General features: G+C 48.2%; 2 protein-coding genes across 5 annotated transcripts in view; one reads left to right on the forward strand and one right to left on the reverse strand.

Moving 5' to 3' along the window:
* Positions 1–26,224, forward strand: part of LOC126534485 (ninein-like protein) — a 496,791-nt gene that overhangs the window by 210,631 nt on the left and 259,936 nt on the right. The gene's annotated exons all lie outside the window — the stretch shown is intronic.
* LOC129385563 (XK-related protein 6-like) overlaps positions 1–26,224 on the reverse strand; it is a 266,099-nt gene that overhangs the window by 99,358 nt on the left and 140,517 nt on the right. Inside the window, exon 2 of the mRNA XM_055072243.2 lies at positions 18,168–18,262. The gene's annotated coding sequence lies outside the window, so the exon portion shown is untranslated. The remainder of the gene's footprint in view (positions 1–18,167; positions 18,263–26,224) is intronic.

Genomic DNA, 26,224 nt, shown 5'->3' on the forward strand with positions numbered 1-26,224 from the left:
GTCCCCTTGATTCGAGTCGATTTCTGAGATAACCTAGCCTTTGCGGATCGCTTATGTACGTTTCCGTGCGTCGGTGCAGGGCCACCCGACCTTATTTTTGGCGGGCCGGCTTTTTCGTGTTCGTGGCGTCTGGCACTCTGAACACACGAACATATCCGCGCGATTGCAACCGCTTCGCGCCGTTGGCGCTCGGAGGGGACCTTCACGTATTGGCTTCGTTTCGACGATCCTCCGTTGTCACTATCGCATTGATCGATTCACGGGGTTTAACGTCCATAAAGCAACACTGCTGCACCGTAAACCGATTTGCACGCTTAGGGATGCTTTATTGTCTATAAATCGCCCACAACCCCCGTCATCATCATCATCATCATCATCAGCCTGATTACGCCCACTGCAGGGCAAAGGCCTCTCCCATACTTCTCCAACTACCCCGGTCATGTACTAATTGTGGCCATGTTGACCCTCCAAACTTCCTAATCTCATCTGCCCACCTAACTTTCTGTCGCCCCCTGCTACGCTTCCCTTCCCTCGGAATCCAGTCCGTAACCCTTAATGACCATCGGTTATCTTCCCTCCTCATTACATGTCCTGCCCATGCCCATTTCTTTTTCTTGATTTCAACTAAGATGTCATTAACGCGCGTTTGTTCCCTCACCCAATCTGCTCTTTTCTTATCCCTTAACGTTACACCTATCATTTTTCTTTCCATAGCTCGTTGCGTCGTCCTCAACTTAAGTAGAACCCTTTTCGTAAGCCTCCAGGTTTCTGCCCCGTACGTGAGTACTGGTAAGACACAGCTGTTATACACTTTTCTCTTGAGGGATAATGGCAACCTGCTGTTCATGATCTGCGAATGCCTGCCAAACGCACCCCAGCCCATTCTTATTCTTCTGATTATTTCACTCTCATGATCTGGATCAGCAGTCACTACCTGTCCTAAGTAGATGTATTCTCTTACCACTTCCAGTGCCTCGCTACCTATCGTAAACTGCTGTTCCCTTCCGAGACTGTTAAACATTACTTTAGTTTTCTGCAGATTCATTTTTAGTCCCACCCTTCTGCTCTGCCTCTCCAGATCAGTGAGCATGCATTGCAGTTGGTCCCCTGAGTTACTAAGCAAGGCAATATCATCAGCGAAGCGCAAGTTACTAAGGTATTCTCCATTTACTCCACAACCCCCGTATTACACCCTTAAGGGTGTAATGGTGGGAGGCGTAAGCAGCGAAGCACTCTTGAAGACTCTTAAGGAAGCTTAGGGGCGTAAGTAGGCTGTGATAGGCCTACGAGAGACGCTGTAGTGGATCGCCAGAGCTCCGGAATAATTTTAACCGCCTATAGAGGTTCTTCAGCCTGCACATAGGTCTGAGTTCACGAGGGTCTTTTTTTTTCCCTTCTTGCATTTGGCCCGCGGCGGCCGGGGATCGAACCCACAACCTCGTTCTCTCCGCTACCGCGGCGATTATACCACTGTCGGTGCACCGCGTCTAGCAGCGAAGTGGTGGGAAATATTATCGAATGAGAAACGCCCATTAACTGCACTCGAAACATTCGTCCTGCTTGAATAAAAAAATAACGAAAAAATAAAAAGAAAAAGCCCAAGGCAATATATGTACGTACAAAGGGGTCTTACGGGCTTATACCTCCGATGTGTTGCTATGGGGTTTACGACTGCGAATGAACGAACTTCGTTTTTTAGTCGGCCCGGACCGAGCGATTGTGCTGTGGATTATGCGCCTGTATATGTGGGCGTTGCAGTGTACGTGTAGCCTCTGAATCGTACGATGGCAACCGGGCACCGATTGGGAAGGAAAGCAATAAACTTACAGTGGGAAAACACAGCGCTCGTCGTATCCCTATACCCGCGCTGATGTTTTTCTCCGTATACTATTCTAAAAAAAAGTGCGTTCTTGCGTTTTATGTGTCAAACATCACGACCTGATTGCGAGGCACACCGTAGTCGGGGGGAGGGGGGGGGGGGAGGCGACTTAGGGTTAATTTTGACCACCTTGGGTTGTTTAACAGGCACCTAAATCTAAGTATACTCGTTATTGCATTTCTCTCCCTATATCGAAATGCGACCTCGGCGGCCTCAATCGAACCGGCGACCTCGAGCTTAGCAGTGCTGCGCCATAGCCAGTGGGATGCCGCGGTAGGCAGTGCGCTTTTCTGGGCGGCTTCTAAAGTTTGTTTTATCAAAACGCTATCAGATATGACGGGTGCATGCTTCTTGCGATGGCGGATTCGAGTTTCTGAAACTGTAATAGCAGTGTTTGTAATCAAGTTTCTTTTACTGAAGTATTTCTTTTTTTTTTACAGAATGTTATTTACTAAATGTGAAAGATGTCAAAGCTTGGCTACATAATTGGCCGCCTATAATATAGGAAAACAAGGAAAACAAAAGAGCGAGTTCGTGTATCACAAAAAAAGAAAGAAAAGCCTAATAAGAACAAGAAAAGCATGAAGGGGTTATGAAAACATAGAGGATATTAAAAAAGACGCACGCACTACTGATCCCTAGGGATTTATCCGATGATTGTCAGCGCGAAAAGCCTGTTACACTCGAACACGTTTTCTTTTTTTCTGTAAGACCGCTGTGAATGCCTTCATAATTTCCCAGTATTCGTGCTTACTCTGCTAGTCGAAGACGGCTTTTGCTTCGAACAAGTTGTCCTCGTTTACTGTATTTACCTCGCTGCACTGTATCCGAGTGGACTATACTCCGGTTATTGTTTTTTTAAGGACTTTTTTTGTCTACTAGATATTCTAGTTTCAGAATTTCGACGTCAAGAAAAGTAATTTCATATCGCTACCGGGTCTACATTCATCTCGACCCTCGAGCATCTGCAAGCAACGAGGGCAATATGAGCGAAGCTATTTGTAAAGAATACGACCTCTCCGTATTACAAAAGAAAGCCGCCGCCTTCTTATTTGCTCAGTGTGCCCGCTATTAACTATTCGAACGTTGCTCCTGTTTGCGTTCACAAACCTCTCCTCTCGTTCCTTCTGGCCATCCTACTTACCTCATTTAGCGCACTACCCTGTTTTCTAGATTAAGCTTACGCGTCTCCGCGCGCGGCTACATTACCCCCTCTCCCATTGCCCCCCGCCCCCCTCTCTTCTCTGGCATGCCTGTCCGCATTAGCCGCCGCGTTTGAAGCAACTCCTCCGCCTAATGAAGTATCTAATAATAAGCAATGCGTCTCTGGCGCTGCAGTTCTTTCTCTGTCCTTCCCCCTCCCCCCGCCCCCCTACATCCCGCCGTCGGGTAATTTCATTTTCCACCTTCTTTAACCGCCCGCATATTTCGTGTTCCCCCCGCGGAGCGGCGTCTGCTGCTGCTTCTGGCTTTGATCGTTCCACATTTCCAGCGTGTTTGCTCGTGTCTTGTGTTTTTTTCTTTCTTTCTCTCCCGTACCCGGCAAAGCGGCTTCCGGACGAGATCTTTTCTTAACCTCTCGTCGCGTATTGACTTTCTTTCGGGCTAGCTTCGGCCGCCGCCAGCGCCCTCTTTATTTATTCCCGAGAAGCGCCCTCAGCGCCCTCGGCGCGCGCACGCATACGTGCTTGGCGGTATAGCGCTTGGCTGATTGTCTCTCACCCTCGTCCTGAAAACTCTTGCTCGTCGTTGTACTTGAGCGGAGGACGATTGAGCTTGAGCTCGGTTTTCGTCTTCTCTCTTTCTGGTGCTCTCTCTCTCTCCATCTCTGTTGCTTAATTTTTACTTCGTTCACTTGGATCGTCCTCCTCCTCCGCTTCATCGCCATCATCTTTCAGTTTTCCGCGGAAACCTCTTCCACTACCACTTCTCCGTCCAACTGTTGTTCTTACTTCGCTTCTTTTTTCTAACTTCTCCGACGCTTATTTCTTTCGTCCACTACTGTTATTTTTTATTTCGCCGTCCATTGCTCGTCTTTTAACAGCACCTCTCGTTTCACTCCTCATTCCCTTTCTTCTGCCCGTTCTTTCACCCGTTACTTCTTTTTTCGCTCCCGTTCTCGCTTGCTGCGCTTATCCTTCCTCCGCCTTCTTCTCTTTCTTTACCTCCCATTCTCTAACGCTGGTCTCGTATTTTCTTCCCCCTTCAAGGCCGTGCTCCGCCTCCCCCCCCCCCCCCCCCCCCCCCGGCGGCAACTCGTTTCCCATTGGTGGCCCGCTTTATTACTCCCCGTTCATCGTTACCTCTATTCGCTCTCGCGATGCCTTCCGGGCTCCTCGTTTCTTGCCGTTGCAGTTGTTGCTGTTTGTTTATGTGTTCTAGTAGCACTAGTTGTAGTAGTTGTTATCGTTGTTACCCTCATGCTATTGTTGGTGCTACTAGTTATAATAGTCACAGTAGTTGTAGTATTAACGGACTAGTAGTTATTGTTGCTGCTCTTCGACTGTCATTTAGTAGTAGCAGCAGCATTAAGACTAGTAACTCTTAACGTTGCTGCCCTTCTACCACCGCTCGTAGTGTTAGTAGTTCTTTTGTTGTCCGCGTTCCTCTCATCAATAGCTAAGGAGTGTATTCACACGTGGGGCAGCGCGAATAAAGTAAGTTTAATCATAGGCACGGGTGGGAAATGCTAGTGCTCGTAAAGGCGAGCGGCCGTTTCGAAGGTGAGCGAGGAACGCTCTAAGCTAATTTGCGCACGGCACCACGGCTCTCTTCTCCTTTCGTGCATCCTGTGCTAAAGAAAGAAAGAGAGAAGGAAGCAAGGAAAGAATGAAAGGCGGGAAAGAATAAGCATTGAAAGAATAAGTATTGAAATGGAAATTAAGAAATAATGCAAGGAAGGAAGACATAATTGATTGAGGTACGAACGAACGAGTAAAAGAGAGGAAGGAAGAACGGAAGAAATGATGAAAAGGAAAGAAATACAGAAATAGTGAAGTATCGAAGAGAAAGAAATGAGCGAAGGGACGACAGGAACGGATGTATAAGAAAGAAATGAGAAAGAAAAATATTGAAGCAAGGGATGAAGTATATTTTAAAAGAGAAAGTAGCAGTTAAGTGGGTGGAATAATGAAAGAAGAGAATAAAGAGCGAAACGCAGAATGACTGGAAGAAACAATGAAATCCCGATGCACGCAACTAATAGTACACATTCGAGATGATATACCCAATTTCTCATTTCACATCCAGAAACGAGCACTCCCGTGTGTTAACTTCGCCTTCCCCAGTTCCAGGGCATTCTGCTGTGCTTTCAGTTTCTGTTATATATTCGCGACTCAACTGGCTTACTTCCACGCAAACGTGCCTGGACGCTGACTCTTTTCCAACCGGTACTTATGCTCTTGCATAAAAAAAAAAAAAAGGTAAGGCGATCACCGTAGCTCCCTTTGGTTCGCCCGACGTGATTCTTGCACCGTCTGCATCTAAGTGCAGACGCCATTTTCACGCGTGACAGATCGTCTGCTCGAACTATGCTGTGTTTCGCGAATTACATACGCGCTCTCTCCGTTACTCGGTCGTTTCGTAACGTGAAAGCCTAGTGATTGCTCTTCGGAAAATTGGATTTTACCGATCAAAGCCTCCCCTCTGTTCGTTTACTTGTGCACGTGGCGCATAGCGTAGAGTTCATTGTATAATTTGTTTTTCTCTGACAGAGTCGCGAATGGAAACGCATTACTCGGGAAGGAATTAGCCTCTTTTTTGAGTGTAAGGAGTGGTACCGAACTGTGCCGGCTGCTGCAGCTTTTCTTGCTCTTTTTTAATAGCCAGGGAGTTATTATATTGTTTCATGATTAGTATTAGTAACGCTAACAATATTTTTTGTAAGTGCTACTGTCATCATTACTATAATTAACACGACAGTTAACTTCTTTTCATTTTCTTCTTACGTTTACCGAAACTTGTAAGTTAATACCGCTGACAGTCGTAAATCGGCGAAAACAGAACAACTCATTGTCCGTGTGAAGCAAGCGCTGCTCTTTCTTTTTTTTCTTTGTCTCGCGAAATCTCGCAGATGAGCTTCGCTATTCTTATTGAGTGACGATGTGTACCAGGTATTGGAAAATTTGGCCCAAATCTCCCTCGCGCCATCAAACACCCATATCATCATCAACATACCTCAAAGAGAAAGAGGAAATTTTGGGAGCTCTACCATGACGCAGAAAGGCTTCTACACTTGGGGTGTGTAGGCTCCCTTTGGAATAGATAGTTTCGCTCATCGTCGTTTCTGTTATGGTTTCTGGATCGCCTGGCGCTTATAATTTCATTGGAGATTCGGCACAGAAAACACCACTCCGTGTATATAGTTTGCAACGAAATGCTTTGACGTTGTGATAATAATGTGTAAAGAGGCGTCTTGTTGACACGCACGCGCACGCACACACGCACGCACACACACAGATATGCCTTTTGAAATCACTGGCTTCAATTCGTGTATTGCAACGTGTGCGCGAAAGTAATTAGTTAGAAAGTTGATTAATTAGTCAATTGGCATTTTGATTTCCAGTGTAAGTAATGGCTGCCTCTATGGGCAACCCAGCTGATAGAGTAGGTATCGGCTACATGCCACAGACAATCTTTAAAAATTGTGGTTAATGTTAAAATAAAACACTCGGTATATTAGACTGTGAGCAGCCGGCACTGTTAACTGCCCCTAACATCCTGCTTGCCTTTCGCATCAACATCGTTTAGATCGGTAAGAGAAAGGACATAGCCTCGTGTTCGCTCCGAAAGGAAAGTTTAGTGACATGTGACTGTAATCTACCTTTCTTTTTCTTCGTCCCTTCGTCCCATTTGTGACTATTTTTACGTGTATCAAATAACGCCTCCAGCCATCGCTCGCCGTGTAATCTTCGCAGTCGTTCCTACGTACGGGATGGCGCACTACTTATTTGCCTTTTATTTCGTTCCCGTTTTCGCCGCTTATTACCTGTTCCCACTTATTGTAGGATTGTTTAGTCTCTCCCTCTTTCTCCCTTTCAATTCACTTTTCTCTGTCCCATTTTAACCTTACACCCTTCGTAGGGCGGCAAACCGAATGCTCGTTTGGGGCTGACCTTTCTCCTCCTTCATATCTTTTCTTTCTTCTCTCCCTGTCACGATTAGGTTACTTTCTTCATATTCTCCCTATTTCTATCCATCTCTTAAGCTGTCACATTCCCCAACAACCAGCTTATGCTTGTAACCCGCGCTAGACAAGCAGTACAGGACCATGGTTCCCTGGACTGAGGAAACCACCGACCTAGGGCTTAAAAGAGAAAAGCCCGGTCATTCAATAAAGTTTATTCCTCCTTTCTTATCTCCAGTGTTGGGTAAGAAATCGGACGCTCGTCTATTTGGCTTCCCCACCTTCCGTAGTTTCGCTCTTTTTCTATCATGTTTCATTTTTTTTTCGCTAGTTGCTTTTCTCTTTTTCGCTAGTTTTGATGCGACCGCATTAAATGGCTCATATGACGAAAAAGCCGGTGTCTGTCGTCTGTAGCCACGAGACGGCACCGAAACTCGCTTTGCCATTGGGTGCAACGCCACGTCACAAGCTGCACCTCGACGAAGCAGAGCGGGCGAAAGGCCACACTTGCTGCTTGGACAGCGCGCCAGGTGTTGCGTGGGGGGAGAGGGCATCGCCGCGACGCCACGTCACCCTCGTTCTCGCTCTTGGCGCGAGCGCTCCTCGCCGAAGCAGATCCAACACCTCCTATAGTTGCCAGGACTGTGCGCTCTGCTTTATGACGTCACGCTACTTGGACCGAAATGTCCTGTGTCAAGCTCGTCGTGACAAAAGCGGCGACGTGAAAATCACCGCCGCTTACGTACTAGGGAGCATCCCCATTAGATTCTACGGCTGTCGGGCAAGGTAGTAGGACGTCATGGATCGAAGTGCATAGTCCTTGTACTGCCTGGGAGGCGTTAGCAGACCGGGCGAAAGGGTACACCTGCTGTGCGAGGATGGCGCGCTTTTTGCGTGAGGGGAGAAGGCAACGCAGCGTCAGCGGCATGCGGCGGTGGCACCGTAGGCTGCTGCTGCTTGCTGGCTCGCGCAGCGCGTACCGCTGTGGTACATCACTCGCAACGCAAAACTCGGAAGGACCGCTCAGCGCCGTTCAATCGGTCGTTAATGCGTTTGCTTTCACAGCTCATAAGAAGTGCTTAAGTGTGTTCGGAGTTTTTTTATGCTAGTTCTCCCACACCAGTTCTTTAACTGGTGTTCTCGCTAGTAGCTCTCTCGCTTGTTCGTTTTCCCTTCTCTCTCTTCCTCTGTTTCCTCGCCACACGCGTAGGGTAAGAAGCAAAGCGTTCGTGCCGCGACTTTCCTACTCTCCCTTTTCTCACCATCCCTCTCGAGTGTTATCTCTTTGATGCTGCGCGCGCGCGCGCGAGAGAGAGACAGAGAGAGAGAGAGAGAGAGAGAGAGAGAGAGAGAGAGAGAGAGAGAGAGAGAGAGAGAGAGAGAGAGGTGCCTGATGAATCCTCGGGGAAGTTGCACTCGAGAAGATAGACATAGAAGTGGCCCGGTGCCACGCGACGCTATCTGCCCCCCCCCCCCCCCCCCCCCCCCGCCCCCTGCCGCCCTAGGTGCCGGGATGCGCCGTCGCCGCCACCGAACGCAGCGCGCGCGTGGGGAGAGATTGATTAGTTGATCACACGATCTCGTCGAGGGGACCCCGGTGGTCGATACTCGCTATTCCCGAGCTCGGGGGCGCGCGCGCGTAGCTTCTGCTTATGAAGCAGCCCTCAATAGAGCCTCCCCCTCATCCCATTCTCCCTGTGCGCTCGCCCTTGCCAAACTACTTTGAGCTCGTCCCCCCCCACCTACCTTTCCTTTTGCTCCCCGTTCTCTGGCTTACCTAAAGCCAACTTCCTCTATACTGCCTCTACGGTGTTCTGGCATTCAATACGTGTTTGGCTTACTTGTATTTTTTTTGTATACCTTTCTTTTTTTCTGTGGGCTCTTGTTTAGGAGGGCGGCATCGCTTGCGGGTGCGTGCGCTGGGTCGATGGAGTTGTTGCTTCTTCGTCGTCGCGCAGTCCGGGCTTTTGATCTCGCGTCTCGGGTTGGCTTTTTTTTTTTCTCACGTTTGGCTCTCCCGTCTCCACTAGGTTTGTGTGTCTACTTTCTCCAGCCTGATTAGCCGCCATGTCTGGCTGCTGTTCGTTGGCGCGATTCTTTCTTTCTTTGTGAGTGTGTTATTACGGGGAACGTGCGTGTGAGCGCACTCGTGTTTTGAGTTTTTTTTCCCCTCTTCTTTCTCCTCACTTACGTCGCTGGTGTGCTTCGATCTTCTCACGCCGTTGTCGCGAACTCGTTTGGGTTTGTTTGTACTTGCCCTTAAAGGCGAAGCTTTCGTTTGCTCTTCTCCGCGCTTGTTTTGCGAGGGGGGGGGGGGGGGCAGGGGCGAAGGGCGGGTGGCTGGCTGCTGCTGTGTTCCCGAATATACAACTTGGCCAACTGGCTATGTGTCAACTACTGGCTGCTGGCTGCTTTCGTGCACGATTGCCGCACCGGGTATAGCGTAAGGCGACATCGGATACAGTGCATAGAGAGGCGGCCGTACGCGGCAGACGACACGCGCAGGCGCCAATGCGATCTCCCACAGAAAGACAATTTTCGTCTTTATTTCGTTCGTTCCTTAGCCGTAGTGCAAACCAGATCACCGGATGTAGTCTGTAGTCGTCACCGCGCCGTCATCATTTCTTTGTCGCATTTCGTTCGTCACATGCCGTCGTCTTCGTCCACTTTGTCGTCGTGCAGTCGTCACCCCCCCACCCCCCCCCTTCGTGATCGTGCAGTCGTCGGCAAGCCCTCAACATCATGGCGCAGTCGTCAATCCGTCGCCGTCGTGTCGTAGTGCTCGATTCCTCCGTGGTCATCGTTCCTCCGCGTCGCCACTCGTCCTCATCCCCTTCGTCGTGCTTCCATTGTCATCGTTCACCCGTCGTCGTTATGTTGTAGTAACTCGCTCTCGTCGTCACCCAGTCGTCGTCAATGCGTCGTGGTCCCCAGGACTTCACGTTTTCTTCGTGATCGCTTCGGCGTCGTCAGTTTGTCGTCGACGTACATTGCGCCCTAACCCCCCTCCCCCCATTTTTTTTGCATGCATTTCCTTTTACTTGTGTTTCTGAACTCCTGCGTAAGTAACTAAGTGTCTGGTTATAGTGTCGGCCTACTCGTGTATTTGCGGAAACTCATCAAACGCGCGTCGCCAACCTTCGTTAATGCAGTTTCCAGTTTTGGTCGTCTGTTTCTTTTTTTTTTTTTTTGCACTTCTGGTCGACCACTGGGTCGGTAGCGTTCATTCGTTTTCCCAGGCCGCCAAAATGGAGTTTCCAGACGAACGTCGTCTGGTAATCATTGCTCCGCCAGACTGCTGTTGCTGACGTGACCAGACTGGTTCAACAGCACACGACAGACACAGTGCGCGTGTTCTTTCTTTATTTTTTTTTCTGTCGCTCGCTATTCCTTTTCTCTCAACCCAAGATGGTGCCTATGTTTATTTTTTCTTGCGTTTGTGATTTCGCTTGAATTGGCGACCTTTGCGATTTTGAAGCGGTGTGGACTTGAATTCTGCCTCCGCTCTAGATTTGCCCGAGAGAGTATGTGCGACGTCACTGCCATAATTTTGATGTTTGTTCTGTGCATTGCTCGAAAAGCAGCTTTTCTGCGAGAACAGCTGACGATACCCTAAGTTTCATAGTTGCGTGAACTATGAACTGCGTGGAAAGAAAAAAAGCAAAGGTCGTATCTACGACAAGATATGTAACAAATGGAGCTGTTGTACTATGGTTACTTCTTGCCTCTAAGTGTCAGTACTCAGGCCGCTGTCGGCGAGCAAGCGTACGTTTACGCGTGCCTCCAGTATTAGAAGCGATTGACAGTACCGTAGCGTAGCGTATGCTTAAAAGGCCACCTAAGGCACTCTGCTTAAGATGTGTTGGTGTTATTTAAGCTGGATCGTATTCGGGTAAAGTCATTCCAAATGCGAGGCAGAAACTTCGAAATGGGCGACGTAATACGACCTTCCGGAGCTGAAGTTCCGGCTCGGATTTGAAGAAAATCTTAGCCGTCCTTTTCTTCATTCGCGGACACGTCACTTTCCGCCATAGAAGTGAATATATAGTTGAAGAAAAAAAAATACTTTACCAGCATAAGTTAAATAGAGGTTGTCGTCTGTGTCGGCCAGGGAGGGTGGATATTTGAGTTAGACATCAAGAATTCAGCTAGCGAAAAAAAAAATATCTCCAAGTTATAAGATTTCATTTTCCCTTCACGATTGTGTAAATTCTTTCAAAATAGAAAATAAAAAAAAAAAATGTCTGGTTGGCTGCCGTGCAAGGCACGCTAAAAGAAAAGCGTCACGGGACAGTTTGCTGAAACTTCCCTCATATGTAGAGAAACTATATGTTTTCACCATGATTATGATAAAAAAAATTAAATTATGGGGTTTTACGTGCCAAAACCACTTTCTGATTGAGGCACGTCGTAGTGGAGCATTCCGGAAATTTTGACCACCTGGGGTGGTCAAAACGTGCACCTAAATCTAAGTATACACAGGTGTTCTCGGATATCGCCCCCATCGAAATGCGGCCGCCGCGGCCGGGATTCGATCACGCCACCTCGTGCTCAGCAGCTCAACACCACAGCCATCATGATTACAATGATGACGCATGCTCTTTTGACCAATAAAGTTTATTACTATTACACCTTGATCATGATATGTATTGTATACAGATCTATAACTGCAACGTAAAGGCCTTCCAAACGCAAGGAACCAGTATTCTCTCCAATGCGTGTGCACCACAAGTTATAAGACCTTTGTGCCATTCCGTACGCTGTGTTGGCGTTCTTAGATTCGCGAGCTTATCGTATAGTGTGTACGCACTCTAAGCGATAAGGTTACTAAACGTGGTTGCACCCGTGGCTCTCGCTTCAATGTGAAGTGTCGCGATCGCTGGTTGCGCTCTCCATATCGCCGACCACCGATTAAACGGTGCACTAAATTCTCGCGTCCTCTCGTCTCGGCCGAATTGCAAATCACGATCGGCTTGACAGCGCCACTTCGGATGCGTTTCGTGGGTCCCGTGGCTCGCCGTATCACCGATGAGACGCGTCGGCAGCAAAGAGACGGCACCTCGGGTTTGCCAGTGTGTCTCGTGGCATGCGAACCAGGCGTCGCCACGCTTAGGTTCTTTTTACGCCTGCTGTTTCCTCGGCGCCTTGATGAAACTGGAATCCTTTCTTGAGTCGCGCGTACACGTAACAGCCGCAACGTGCCCACGTTTGTCGTATGTGACACCGGTGTCACAAGGCCACTTTCGATTGCGACTGGGCCCGATCCGGATCGAGCTCGATCCGGATCGAGCGCTGTTACACGGTCGCTTTGGATCGTGAGCTTGCACGATTCGAATTCAGACAACCGCGGCCTTGTTGTTGAACTTGATTGTAGGCTTACGACCATCTACTTCTGAGAGATGCAGACGATCAGCAGATGATCGATTATAGCCTTACCCCCATGACAATCGGAATAGCGTTGTCCTGAAAAAAAAAAAAAAGATATGTCGGTTTCACCCGAAAGGCGAAGCATCAATTGCGATAGCAAATTATTAGACGTAAGGAATTATTAGGAAGTAAGGAAGATAGTATTATCGGCCATGTAAACTTGTAAACATTCGTTTGCTAACTAAATTAACAAGCGTCGTGGCACGCACGCACAGGGAAAGATGAACACGTCTGACTCGATGACCGCAGATACTCGCTGTCAAAACGCTGGCGTGGCGAAGAGCGCCAGCGGCAGCGAGCGAATTGCCCTTCGCGCTGACTCTCGCTTCAGTGCGGAATAGGCGGCGAGAACACAGCGCGCACGAAGTCATGAGTCTTGGGCCCAGATGGGCTTTGTACCTTCTGAAAAAAGCTTTCAAGATAGGGCCCGCGAGGCCGAGAGAGAGTGACATTTAATATGTGGAAAGGAACAGATAAGTGCAGCGACGTGGCCGCACTCAGCCGCGCCACACGGAGCTGCCTGCAGAATAGAATGCCCTTCCTTCTTCCCTCCCCCATTCCAATCCCCTACCCCTCCTTGCTGCCTTGCGCGACATAACACCGCGCACTAGAGATAGAGATAAGACAGGAAAGGCAGGGAGGTTGACCAGACGCACGTCCGGTTTGCTACCCTGCACTGGCTCTAGGGTGATAAAGAGAGAGAGAGGGGGGAGAGAGAGCACAGTTTCGCGCACAGTGGGAGGTTTGCATCGAGTCACGGTTCCCAAGACCTGTCGACTTGAGGTATTTCAAGAGCGCTTTCGTGGCCTTCTGTGCCATCGACGCGAACGGCCAAGGTACAATGGTCTTCATTACGGAAAATGGTCTAGAGTTCAGCTGGTTCAGTGCTGCCCGGAGAACTTCGCGCTCGACGTCGTATTGGGGACAGATACGTAGAATGTGGTCAATCGTTTCTGCGCACTAGAGTGCTAGAACCCTCTACTGCGCACTTACTCCCCCCTCCTTCCTCCCTTGCGCGCGCGAGATGGACCCACCGTGCTTCTCGGCTTCCCTCGCATGCTTCATTCGCACCTAGAGCACACGGCGCGCGGCCGCGATGCTAGCGCACTTGGACTTTGTGCGGAACATCACGACGACGCCGACGACGACGGCGGAAATGAGCCTGGACTTTTAATATATTTGCTATCGCAAGGAAGGAGCTTTATGTAACTTTTTTACAGCATGTTACACAAATTTAATCAGTCATGTGGACGCACTAACGACACCTAGTGCGCTTGAGCTCTCCGAAACTCGATTCAGGTCGGGCTCGATTGCGGTCGAAAGTGGAGGCGTCACACTGGCATAAGGCCCCGTGCGTTATTCTTAAACAAATTATTGGCTCAACGAGCTGTTTCTGAGCCCGTGTCCCTCGCTTCGATGCGAACAACTTATCCGTACTCCCACGCAACGTGGCTAGACACTTCGCTTCAACTTTCTCGCACTATTACAGCGCATAAAGAGAATGGTTCGAATGTAAAACGCAGGAAACGAGTTGTTGCTTCGCTTTCGGCAAAAGAAAAAGAAGAAACTCCTCTCGTAGCACTCTACGCCAATGGTTCTTGTTCGCACCGTAAATCTCCCAGTCTACGAAACGCGCGATTGAATCGCATATTCTCTCTCTCTCTGTCTCTCTCTCTGAATACTTCGCACGAGGATAAGGGGTGAGTAGCTTCGTGTTCTTCCGTTACTCGGAGGAGGGGCGGGCCGGTGAATTTGGGAGAAGAGTGTTTACGGCATTTCAGATCTGCGTGCTCGTTGTTCGAGCTCTCGCGAAATCCTTTACTTATCTTCGCCGAGGTATGATCGAGTAATGCCTAAGCGCTTCTGCCTAAATCGTTCCCATACTCATCCGTCCAAATTCGCTCTCTTACCTTCGATAGTGAATGCATCACCTTCCGTAGCTGTTTGATCTGAGTGGCTTGCTCTTAGAATGCGATTTCTTTTTGCACTTCGCTACAGCTCTTTTAAAACGGATAAAAAATGCTCAGTTTTGAATCCCGCTAAATCGCGATCTCTGTAGGTTGCCTTGCGATGACAAATTTATGTTTGAATATTGTAATCACCTATGTTTTTGCGTAGTTGTTTCTAGATTAACTTGCGTGCGCGCTAGTCTCAGCTGTACTGATGACGAATATGATGTTTAAACGCGGATCACGAGAATGGCCGGGAATAGTGGTGCAGTATAACGAAATCACGGGAAAACGCAGAGAACGAGGCGAGTTGGGTGGAAGCGCTTGTATTTTTTTTTTTTTTCATTGATTGGTTAGTGGTTGTATCGCTAAAAACTGCGTGGGTATTTTCGAGGCAAATACGTGCCTACATCGCTTGGGTTGTGAAGCGTTCAATTCACTGGTCTTATTCGAATTTCTGGAACAGCTCGAATGCGTCATCGAACGTTAGCTTTTATCATCTCAACGTTAGCCTTGCCACATACCTTGTGTTGTAACGGCGGTGCACGCTTTACAGGGTGATTGAAAACCTGGAAGGACATTTCTTCTCGGTCAATTGTAAACAATGATTGAGCTCTCGTTATTATAGACTCTCAACGTTTCTTTTATTGTCTTGTCAGGTTTAGCTGAACACCTCGACTGCTCGTTCAACAGGCCCTAAAATAGTTTCTCCTTGAAACTGAGAACGTACTGGAGTGCGTACGATGCCTTTTAAAGAATATGTCCCCGCAGAAAGTTCTGAAAAAAAAAAAAACCTAATAATAACACATTTACAAAGAACACAACGCTTACTTTCCCTATTCTTCATCAACGCTACATATCCTCTCTGGTTGAGCGGCGGCGTTAGCAATACCCGGCCTATGTATTGCTACTTTCATGCTTTTTTCTTCTTTACGGGGTGGAACGTCGGCAACCCTTCAAGGCTGGGGTATGACAAAGGTGCCAGAGAGCGACAAAGGAATTGACAGAGGACGAGTGGGTCGCGTTGTCAATAGTCGCTTGTCGCTTCTCCATTTTTCAGGCGCTTGGGAGAGTGTAAAGTTACTGTATAACCTGCACCTCCCCCCATCCCTCCTTGAAGGCAGCCTGTACAGTTACTCTAGAGGAGTGTGCGTGACAGCGCGATTTCTCAGGGAGAAGTAACCCGTTGTCGTGAACATTCGCCCAATGGCCAGCCTCTTCGAGCCGTTGCGTGGTTCTATGACGTCACAGGCTGGCCATAATAGGGGGAGCCTTAAAATCCAGACACACTATATCTATAGTCTACAATGTATGTGTGCACATACACACTGTGTGGGCTTTATGCTGCATACAGCGCTGTAATGGTCTGCTCGCATGTTGATGACAGCGTTGTTCACGAACCGCGAACATTTTCTCGCCGTTTTCAAGAAAAAAATTGCTGTTGATTTTTAAGGGAACCTACGCGGATGTGATCCACCGCATCTTGTCATCAACTACACTGGCGGAAAGACGCAAGAGTGGCCGCCCGGTCACAGTTGTCGTGACGGGCGAACCGAGATTAAGCTGTCGCCAGTGTGGACGTTTTGAGAAAGCGAACGTGGCCTGTTCGACAAATTAGCTTTGCTGCCGGAAGAAGGTTTCTAGCTGTAGTAAAACCGACTTGAAAGCACAGAAAAAGGAAGTGAGAGCTTGAAGAAAAAAAAAAACACGTGTGGTGTCGAAAACTTGCGTTAGTTACGTTATCGAGGACGAAGCCGCTTGCCCGGGGGTCGCTGTTGGCACACCAGCTGCTTTACAGTTTTAAAAGAGACAAGCTTAGTGCGGGGGGAAATATAAAAGAAACGTGTCTGCTTTATATTGTGCAATGAGCAGCAAGCACGAATAACGATCGAAAAAAAAAATAAACGAGCAAGAACGAACCCGTTATAGGGGCTCGTTGTTAGCGAACTTTTCCCGTATCCGCTCACCCGCTCGCCTTATTGCCTTTTGCTTCGAGCTCGACTTTTTGAAGTTGAAAGCGGGGGCCAAGCTCTAACGACGCCGGATTGGTGCCTATTAAAAAGGGATCTGGTCGAACGTGGCTGGTGTACGTGGCTATAGCGGACGTTGACAACGGCGTTTGCTCCTCGTTGGCGAACTCCGTATAGCTGTTTGGCTCTTGTGTTTGGGACTTGTGGAGAGGCGGGTCGGCAAATAAAGAGCCGCAGCAGCTGGACATCGTTCGATCATTAATTTCTTGCGTTGGCTCTCGTCGTGAGGGACACGGGCTTAACTACGGGTGTACAACAAAAAAAGAAAGCTACTTTAGGCGCGTGCTTTTTCTTCTTTTGTTTTTAGCATTTTGCGTCGTGTTTTGGATTTCGTTACCGCGATACTTTTCGTGGAAGTGTGTTCTACGCCGTACTTGTCTGTTGTGATTGAAGTTTCTGGCTTGCTTATGAACGGAATGAGGGATTGGATTGTTCTTTTCACTGCGCTCACGAGGGTTAGCTCAGTTTTAAAGCATGAGTGAATATAGCCGTATAGAATTTGAGGACGCATATTGCGAATCCGATGCTAAGCACAGCATTCTTTCTTAACGAATATAATTTAGTTATTACTGTGCTTCGGTTCCGCGTTTGAGACGTGTGTGCCCAAAGTAGAATAATTAGAATGTACGGAACCTCACGGCGAGGCTGACGTCAGGAATGCGCTTGAAGTGTCAAAATAATTGCTATCGCAACAAATCTGTAATGAGTGAAACAGCATTGGTGATTAGCTAACATCAACTTCGATGCGGCGTGCCTGTATAAGGTCTGACCTCCTGAAGTGATCCGTCTGGTGCGACGTCACGTCATTGCGCTGGCAATTTTGCGTAAGTGTGCTTCCAGACAAAAAAATCGGTAAGGGTTTAAATATATAAGTGGGGCAACACTTTCCAAAAAGAAAAACTCTGTGGCGATTTGGAGGTGAATGCCAGAGAAATGCGTTAACATTCCCTCGCTACTCTTTGAGGAGGTCCGTCATTGTGTTCCACCAGGTGCACTATATATATATATATATATATATATATATATATATATATATATATATATATATATATATATATATATATATATATATCCCGTTGTCCTCTGTTGTGTGCTGTCTGTTATTGTTTGGCACCTTAAACATAGGCAAATTGAATCAATACCAACTTGCCCAGCAAGAAGTTCTCTTAAGGCATAGAACATTTGGTGCGTGCAAGTTACAGACACACGTGTAGTTGGCGACGTCCGATGAAATCTAACCAGGATCTATGGTGCTGACCACAGATCCACATACATGGTAGTCAGGTGAGCGGCTCGAACGTAGCCTCACTATATGTGGCGTTTACACAGTTGATAATATTATGAATGTTCTGTAGGTTTGTCGAACTGAAGAAATGGCTTCACACTTTAATGTGTTCCTTTCTGGCAGTGGATATTTTGTATGGCGATACGCTGCTTCGTTTTATCGGTCTTACCGACCGACAGATGGATTCACCAACCAACCGATTGATCAAAATGTTCTAATCCCTTCGTGCGCCTGCCCGTACAACGCGTTTTTCTGACTTGGCTGAAGCGCACTCACAATGACTTTACATTCTTCTTTTCATTTCATTCCTTTTAGCACGCCGCATAGTATACGCACGTACGTACGCTAAAGCGTCAAGGCAGCTTGGGCTAGCTCGATCGCGGGTCCTAGCATGCGGAGCATTCAGTATCGTTCCGAGTCTGGCAGCGGGAGCAGCACGAGCAGTCGCCGGCTGTTCTCGTCGAAGGCTTACCTCAACTCGTGCTGCGTGGATGTGCCGCAACCAGTACCCCCTTCCACTGGCCGACCCTTTCGCGCCAGCCGTCGGTCGCGTCTTTCACGGAGGACCTGCGAGAACGAATAATACGTAATTTCTGTTAATTCGCATGCTCTGTCGCGTGTGCGTAAGAAAGCAAAAAGACGCAAAAGCACAACTAGCACACGTACGAAATGAGACCACCACCACACTCGTCATCATCGTCATTACCACCGTCGCCATTATCAACATCATTGCAAACGTCATCATCTTCATGTTTCGTGTCTTTAAAGATATTTGTCGAATGCGTTTCAGGAATTTCAAGTTATTCTACACGCTGTGCGCTTGATACTGCGCAGCGTCCTTTCCTCGTCGACGACCGTGACCACTGCTTCACTGACCTCTGATCTAAGGTGCCTGTCATGTCTGTCATGCCTCTTCTAATGTAGCACCGGTTTCAGCTTTTTGCACGCACACGCGTCCCTGATGAAGTTGCTTTTTTTTTCTCGTGTTCTTTCTGTCCTTTTTTTATTTCGCGTGTTCAACGAAGCAAACGAAAGAAATTGAAATGTAACACCTGCTGATGCTGGTTGTATAGACGCCTGCTTACCCCGTTTGATCCGACACGTCTTCATGTCGCAGCTTGCTGCTCTCGAGTTCTCCTCGCGGCTACTTGGGACGTGGATATGCGCGTGCCCACCTCTGAGTTTTGTGTCAACCTTCCTTACGCTTATGCGCATCTGCGTTTCCAGGCTGACGTCCTAACCGAGTTTTTTTGCCTTTCCCTTTCTTCTTGCTTACTTTTTTGTCCCCGCCTAATTTGTGACGCCTGCTCCAATTATCTCCCCCAATTACGTCGCCTTTGTTAGCCGCTGCTGCTGCTGCTGCCGCTGCCCTGCCCGAGGGTCATCTTTCTTAGCGTTCTATACTTCGCTTCGCTGCGGTCTGTAATTGCCTCCCTTACTGACACGCCCACCTTATACGCACATGGCTCGTGCCCGTTTCTTTCTCTATTTTTTTTTTTTTTTTTGCCTTCGGCTTCCGGTTGATCGGCGCTCGCAGGTTTCGGGGGGTGCTCGCAGCCGCGACTAATCCCCTTATTCAGGAAAGCACCGAGGCGCGAAATGAGACGCTTAACCGGGTTGCTGTCCCAGTGGCATTTCTTATAGCCGTCATATCTTTTTCTTTTGTACGTTAACCGGCCTTCCTTATCCGGGCCCCCCTCATATCTTTCTCCTCTACCTATTGGATCTTTTGTGCTTCTGTCTCGACCACAATGGGCGAAGGGGGGGTGGGGGTGGAGAGGGCAGACATTCTATTATTAGGTGGGGGGGGATGTTTCTTTCTCTTCTCCCGCTACCTCAATTATTTCCCTCATTCGGTCCTTGGACTCCGTGGTGCTTAAGAACTCGCGCTTTGGTGGCGTCCCGTTTACGATTACGCCGACCAAGCGTCACTAAAAATGTTGCTCTCCCTCTCTCTGTTTTTCTGTTCCAGCGCCTGCGCCAGTAATGCGCCAAGCGGGACGTGGAAACCCCCGGTGACCGCGATTGACTCGTGCTTCCCTCTCTCTCTCTCTCTCTCTCTCTCTCTCTCTCTCTCTCTCTCTCTCTCTCTCCATATATATATGTATAGGACATTGCGGTGAACCCCGCTGGTGCCTCTGCTACGGAAGTTGGTGCGGTTGTGTTAGCGGTGCCTGGAGAACAAAAGATTGCTTCCTTTATTTTATTTTTTTATTCTTTCCCTCTGTGCGTCCGTGCGCTCGCATTTCCCTAGCTGTTGAAAATAAAAATGCTCTCTCTTTCTTCTTAAGACAGATCTCATCGATCGCCGATCAATTAACGTTTTTTTTCTTCTTTCTTTTCCTTCTCTGCGTTTACCTTTTTTTTTTTTTTTTTTTGTTTGGACACTTCATTCAGCACTTGCGGCATCGCTCGCGCCGGTGCCCCTTGATCTGCCGGTTTGGTAACACTGCTTAGACGCTTTATTTAGCGCGCAGGAAATTCGAATAAGATTAACCGGTCACAGTCAATTTCTTTTTTCTCAGCCTACCGCTGCGTCGGCTGAGGAAAGGGGCTCGAAGTGGGAGCTTACTTTTTACAAATTTTCTTCTAATGTCGAGACGAGCAAAAAAAAAAAAAAGGAGGGCTAGAGGTGTATAGCCAATATTAGCTGCGGCGCTATTAAACACTAAACTAAACTAGCGTAATCGTCATCATCACAGGAGGGTATGGAAAAAAAGGATAAGTGATTGCTTCGGAACGCTTAAAAAGTGTATTAAATGAAGTTAACGAACGCAGGAATAAACGGCGGCCTTAAGAACAGGATTAAACAAAGAAAACGACTATCGCGTCAAGAGACGCTTGTTATATTGGTACATGTTATCGGCTAAACATTTTTTCCCCTGTGTTTTCTTTCTTCTATTCTACGGTCTATTGCCTACGTGGCATTTGTTGACTGTGGTTGCGCTTTTTCTTTTTTATTGTGCCGTAGTTTGCCATTTCGTTGCGTTTGTAGAGTTTTCTTTCGCTGGTCGACGTTGTAATCCGCATTTCTTTTTCTTCTTTTAAGGTTCCTTCACGTTGTAGCATTGCTCGGTGTGGCGTTGCTATCGGAGCGTGTATAATTGGGCGGGTTGTACAGTTGATTGCGGGAAAGGTAATTGCCATATCCGCCTTAGTTTTAGTGTCTGTTAATTTCAGCTTCGTATACTTTTGAATAAAGCGTAACCGAGACAAAAAAAAGTGGCTTGCTTACGGCCTGATATCAACGCCGGATTAAATAGCGAACGCTATTCTCTAGGTATATATCCTATGGCGGGCCATGGAACTTGGTCGATAACAAGAAAACGCGAGTACAAAGAAAAAAAAATACTCAACGACCCGTAGATGTGGTACTGAGAGGCCTAACCTTCAAGAGACGGGAAGATCACAGTGCGGGTTAGATAGCAAACGGTTGTTGCTGATAGGCTAGTTGACATTAGGAGAAAGTAACGGAGTTGGACAAGTCCTTTATAACATTCAGCAGATTACAGGTTAGGTTTAGCACTATTGGGCTTAATAGAGTGATCGCCAAAGAAAGAGGAATCCGCTCGAAGACGGCGGAGGGGAATAGTAGCCCACGGTAATGATAGTGTACGGAAAGCGGGTTTAATCGGCTGCTTGATGACAGCTCTGAACTTGACAGTATAACAACGCTCAAAACACGGCCGAGACGAGAGTGTATAGACAAACATGGCGCGTAATAACAGCCAGTTTTATTGAGTTCCGACGCTGATAGATGTACCGAAAGTGTGCGCTTCATACACTGACGTCGAAACGATATGAGGAAGTTTGCAGGCATGCTGGGCGGAGGCGGCAGACGGAAGACAAATACTAACTTGGAGTTCGCTCCCAGTTAGTATTCAATTAGTTAGTGGCAGTTAGTAAAATGCGGGCGAAGCATATTCATTAGCTGAACTAAACAGTTCGGAGCTGGACGGGTCACTTGATGAGCTCATGGTGCGCAGCCGGTCCTGTTATTAGGAGTAACGGGATGAGTGAGGAAATCTGCACGCACCAAGATGGCTTCTCTTGCTGCAGACAGCCGCGCTGCGGCCGGAGATCTCCCGGAAATGTCCGGTGTACTACGCAGCGGGCTTCAGTATGTAGACTGACGAATACGATTACGACTTGCAAGGGCCGGAAGGGTTGTGCCCTAGTTTCCAACTTATTGCAGAGATCTACGTCGCATGAGCGTCACACGGTCTGAAAGCTCGATATCCCTACCTGTTGCTGAGCTTATAGTTTTTTCGTACTTATACGTCGAAAAAAAAAGGACGCGGAAGCACCTTGGAGAAACGACTGGACGGGAGATGTATAGCCCGCCTCGGTTGCTTAGTGGCTATGGTGTTGGGCTGCTGAGCACGAGGTCGCGGGATCGAATACCGGCCGCATTACGATGGGGGCGAAATGCGAAAAAAACCTCGTGTACTTAGATTTAGGTGAACGCTAAAGAGCCCCAGGTGGTCCAAATTTTCGCAGTCCCCCACTACGGCCTGCCTCATAGTGAGATCGGGGTTTTAGCACGTAAAACCCCATAATTTAATTTTTAGGACATGTATCGTCACTAGGAAGCTCGTCTCTCTCCCGCTGAGCCGTTTCTTTTTCTCTTTCTTTCTTTCTTTCTTTCTTTCTTTCTTTCTTTCTTTCTTTCTTTCTTTCTTTCTTCCGTCCGACCGTCGTATTGCATTTTTCGCACCGCACGAAAAACTCGCGTGCCCTACTCCTCGCCGCCGCATATATATAATCGGGTGCTTTCGCCGCGTTCCTTCTCCGTCCGAGAAGAGATGCGGGGATTTGCGTGTAAGACGTTTATTTTTTCAGACACGACAGTGCGCCCAACCACGCGTCCTTCACCCGGGGGCCTCCCTATAATGAGCCTTTGCATACAGCGGCCTGATTTGCGTAAACATGGGACGCCTCGTCGCTGGCGTCGTCGGCATTGACTCCTGCGCCGAGAAGAACGTGAATGCTCGCTCCGCGTGCATTGTCGGGCGGGAGACGCGCGGGCTTGTCTGACGCCTATCTGACCGCGTGTTTATATATAGATATATATATACACACACACAAACACTTGGGATTGGTTAGGGCTGCGTTGATCGCTCCCATTGTTCGCACGCGTACGCCGTGCGCCTTATTGTAATCGCAACCACGTGAATTAAGCTCGTCTACGAAGCCGAGGAAGCCAAGGAAAGCCACATAGTGGAGAGTCTTTAACGCCTTCAGGCATATAGCACCACATGGTGGAAGCTTGGCGTATCGACAAAGGCGGTAGCGCGTGCCTATGGTCAGCCCTCGATTATTTTGCTCAAAGAAGAAATGTCATGCCCAAACAATTATCTGTCGCGAGTGCCCGCGTGGGTCTGGGATTTATGGGCTGGCGTTGCCTTCCCTCGAACGTGCGCATATGTAACTAATGTGTATTTCTTTTTTTTTTAAGCCACTGTGCGAGCTTTCTGGCGTTTGTACTTTTTTTTCGTTCTTACCTTGTGTTCGTGTTGGCACGCCTGCGGGTTTAGTAACAGGAACCTGTACCATTAGTAACAGGAACCTTTGCCATTAACAGGCCTGTACCTGGTATCATTGTTTTTTGTTCTTGTCACGAAACAAGAGCCGCTAGGCTTTTGGAATGTTATTCTAGGACTCCACGTCGACTTAGTCCTTGCCTTCAGTGTCCCTTTACCGCGAGCGATGATGTGTCCGTTGTGTGAATACCATTAGGGGAATCCAGCTTAAGGCGCTATGGGAAGGAGAGTCGAATTAAGCGTGCTAGGAGAGGGTCGTTCGAGACGGGGTAGGTCGTCTGATGCGGTGCATGCGAGCGCTGGCGTGTCGCATCGAGGGAGAGAGGGTAATTGAGGCGGCTTCCGGCGATGTCCTTATCCTCTACTCAACGGCTAGATGTACTCGCCGTAAGCGGGTTACCGTTTGTTTCGGACGGATGACGACGTACGACATTCAAGCGCTGTGACGTGGGATTAGTCATAAACTCTTCCGACTTGTTGCTGGTGTAAAAAAAGTGCAAAATTGAGTTGACGTGCCAGACTACTCCATCAGGAGCTAAAAATGGTGTTATTGGATCCTCGTTCTTTTACAGGGCTTTCACTATTAACTTGACGTTGTTATCGATGTATGCGTGCTATGACTTTTGCGTAGCTTTGCTAATCTTTTTCTTTTTGTCTTTTTCATGTGCATTTGTCATCCTTCCCGTCTCCGAACGCACATTTTCCCTGTCCATCAATGAAGGTAAGAGAAGTTCTGCATGTGTTTGTTTTGCGTTCATAGACAAAAGCTACTCACGGTGTAATTAGGCGACCAGTATTTTCGTCGGTACAGGCGAAGCCAAGTGGCTCGATTGGCCGCGGTGAACGCAGATGTTCATATGGTGACATGTTTAAAGAGTTGGTCTGATTAAAATTTAAAAAAAAAAAAGAAAAGAGAAAGACGACGCATGCGAAAAAAAAGCAAGAAAGAAAAAAATTTTCTCGTTATGCTTCCCTGTAGACCCTGGGAGCGCCAGTTCGCACGCCTTTGCTTTCAGGTAACGACTGTAAACGCAGTCGCCTGTTAATGCAAATGACCCGGTTTCTGCGTGAAAGAAGTTTTTCGCAGTTATCACGATGGGCCGGCGATTTGCGAGAAATTGGTTCCTCGAAAAAGATGCGCACTCTCATCCACAATAGTAAATGTGTATTAACTCTATATGCTGGGTGTGTCTTGCGCAAAAAAAGTTCAGTTGTAAGTCGTATAATTAGCTCGCAAAGAACTGGTGTGCTCTCAGTCGTTTCGAAGGGGCCCCGAACCACTCTTTATCGAAGAGGGGAAATGCACTCGACGTTTAAATAAGCTATTGCAGAAATACTTCGCCGCTAAAAACTTATTTCAATGGGTTCAGCAGAAGCGGAGTTATTGGCAATCAAACACGGCCTTCGCGGTGCTTACGCTCCTTGTTCAATGCCTCGCACAGCGAATGCTGCGGTGGAATGGGGCGTGCCCGCCTTCTATATGTCACCGTGGCGCGCAGTTGAAATTCGATGTTGGATGTTAGGATACCTGCCAGTACTTCCGATTTTGGCGTCTACGTACACGCCAGACGTAAGCCAAACGCGGTTGTCCTCAGCGAGCCGCAGTGCGCTTAGCCGGTGGACTCGTCGCGGCACCCCGCGGCGGCCGCGGTATCTACGCTACGTAGCCCATGGCCTCCGAGATTAACCCCGCGCGCGTGCTGGGGTGATCTCGGAGGTCATGCGTATGCTCCCGCAGCCACATGCAACTCGTATATGTGCAGCGTTTGCTCTGTGCGCGACAGGGCTTGAGTGCGTGATCGCGCTCATGTGCTACAGTCTCGCCGTGCTACGTGGTGCGGACTAGCTTTGTCCTTCACCAGCTCCACCGACGGATGATAGCCACGTCCAAGTTGCGCACTTTTTGAAGCACTATCAATCAGTCTGCCGAGGCGTCTAACTGCAGGAGCGTCCAGGAGTCTGACCTTAAATTTCGCCTGGTTCGAGACTAGTTGAGCGTTCGAAACTAGTAAAACTTAGCGGGTCTCCAGGGCTACGACACCGATTGGCAGGATGGCCAAAGTTTAATTGCTACGCGGGCGGCCGCGGCCGAGAGCAAGCAGACGATGGTCGGCTTGTTCCGGAAGTACGCAATTATTACCGATAATTCGAAAGCACATTTTCGTTTACTTCAACCTGTTTATTGAAATTCGTGAATAAATATACGCAGTAACAGTATAGGAAGAAGCGCACTGATCCAAACAGCCTTCTTGATTAACGTCGTCCAGAAGAGAATGCGGAGCAGCAGGCTTCTGTTGAAAAGAGAGCGTTTGAGAGGAAGATGACTTTGCACTCCGCTTACGAACTCCACGCGCTGCGTACGACAGCAAAACTTTGCTGAGATGTTCGCAGCAACGTACGCAGTCCGCCGACTATGTTTTTTTCACCAGGCCCGAGAGTCGGTTCAGTACTCGCTTAAAGTACGTCTTGTATCACAGATCTCTGGTAAAAGTCCACGCCCTTTACTTGTAGCTGATATTGAAGTCACGTTCTGGCTCAGCGGAAAAAAAAAGAAAGTAAATTGAAAGCTTTTTACGACAGCAGTTCAGGAGAAAGACGGTGCTCACATTGAATCACCTTGAGTATATATACCCTAGAAGAGAACGGCCTGACAGCTCTGCAGGTTCCGGAGGAAGCGGCATCTATACTTAATTCTGTGAGTCGTGCGGTAACCCGTGCATTATACGCCACTCTATCGATATCGCCGCGTTAAATTCAGCTCCTCCTACCCTCACCCTCTAGTAACCGTCAGTGACCGATGGACTTCCTCACTACGGCGGCGGTCTCAGCGTTCTGCAGACCGCAGCAAGAAAATCTCATTTTTCTTGGCGTGTGCGCTTATTTGTAGTTTTCTATCGGGGAGACAGAGAACGAGATCGAGACAGCACGACTCTTTTTTTTTTTGTTCTAGCTATAAATGAATCGTAAATGCGCCGAGTCCAGCGTA

The sequence above is a fragment of the Dermacentor andersoni genome, chromosome 7 (genome assembly GCF_023375885.2).
Source record: "Dermacentor andersoni chromosome 7, qqDerAnde1_hic_scaffold, whole genome shotgun sequence".
Taxonomy (NCBI): domain Eukaryota; kingdom Metazoa; phylum Arthropoda; class Arachnida; order Ixodida; family Ixodidae; genus Dermacentor; species Dermacentor andersoni.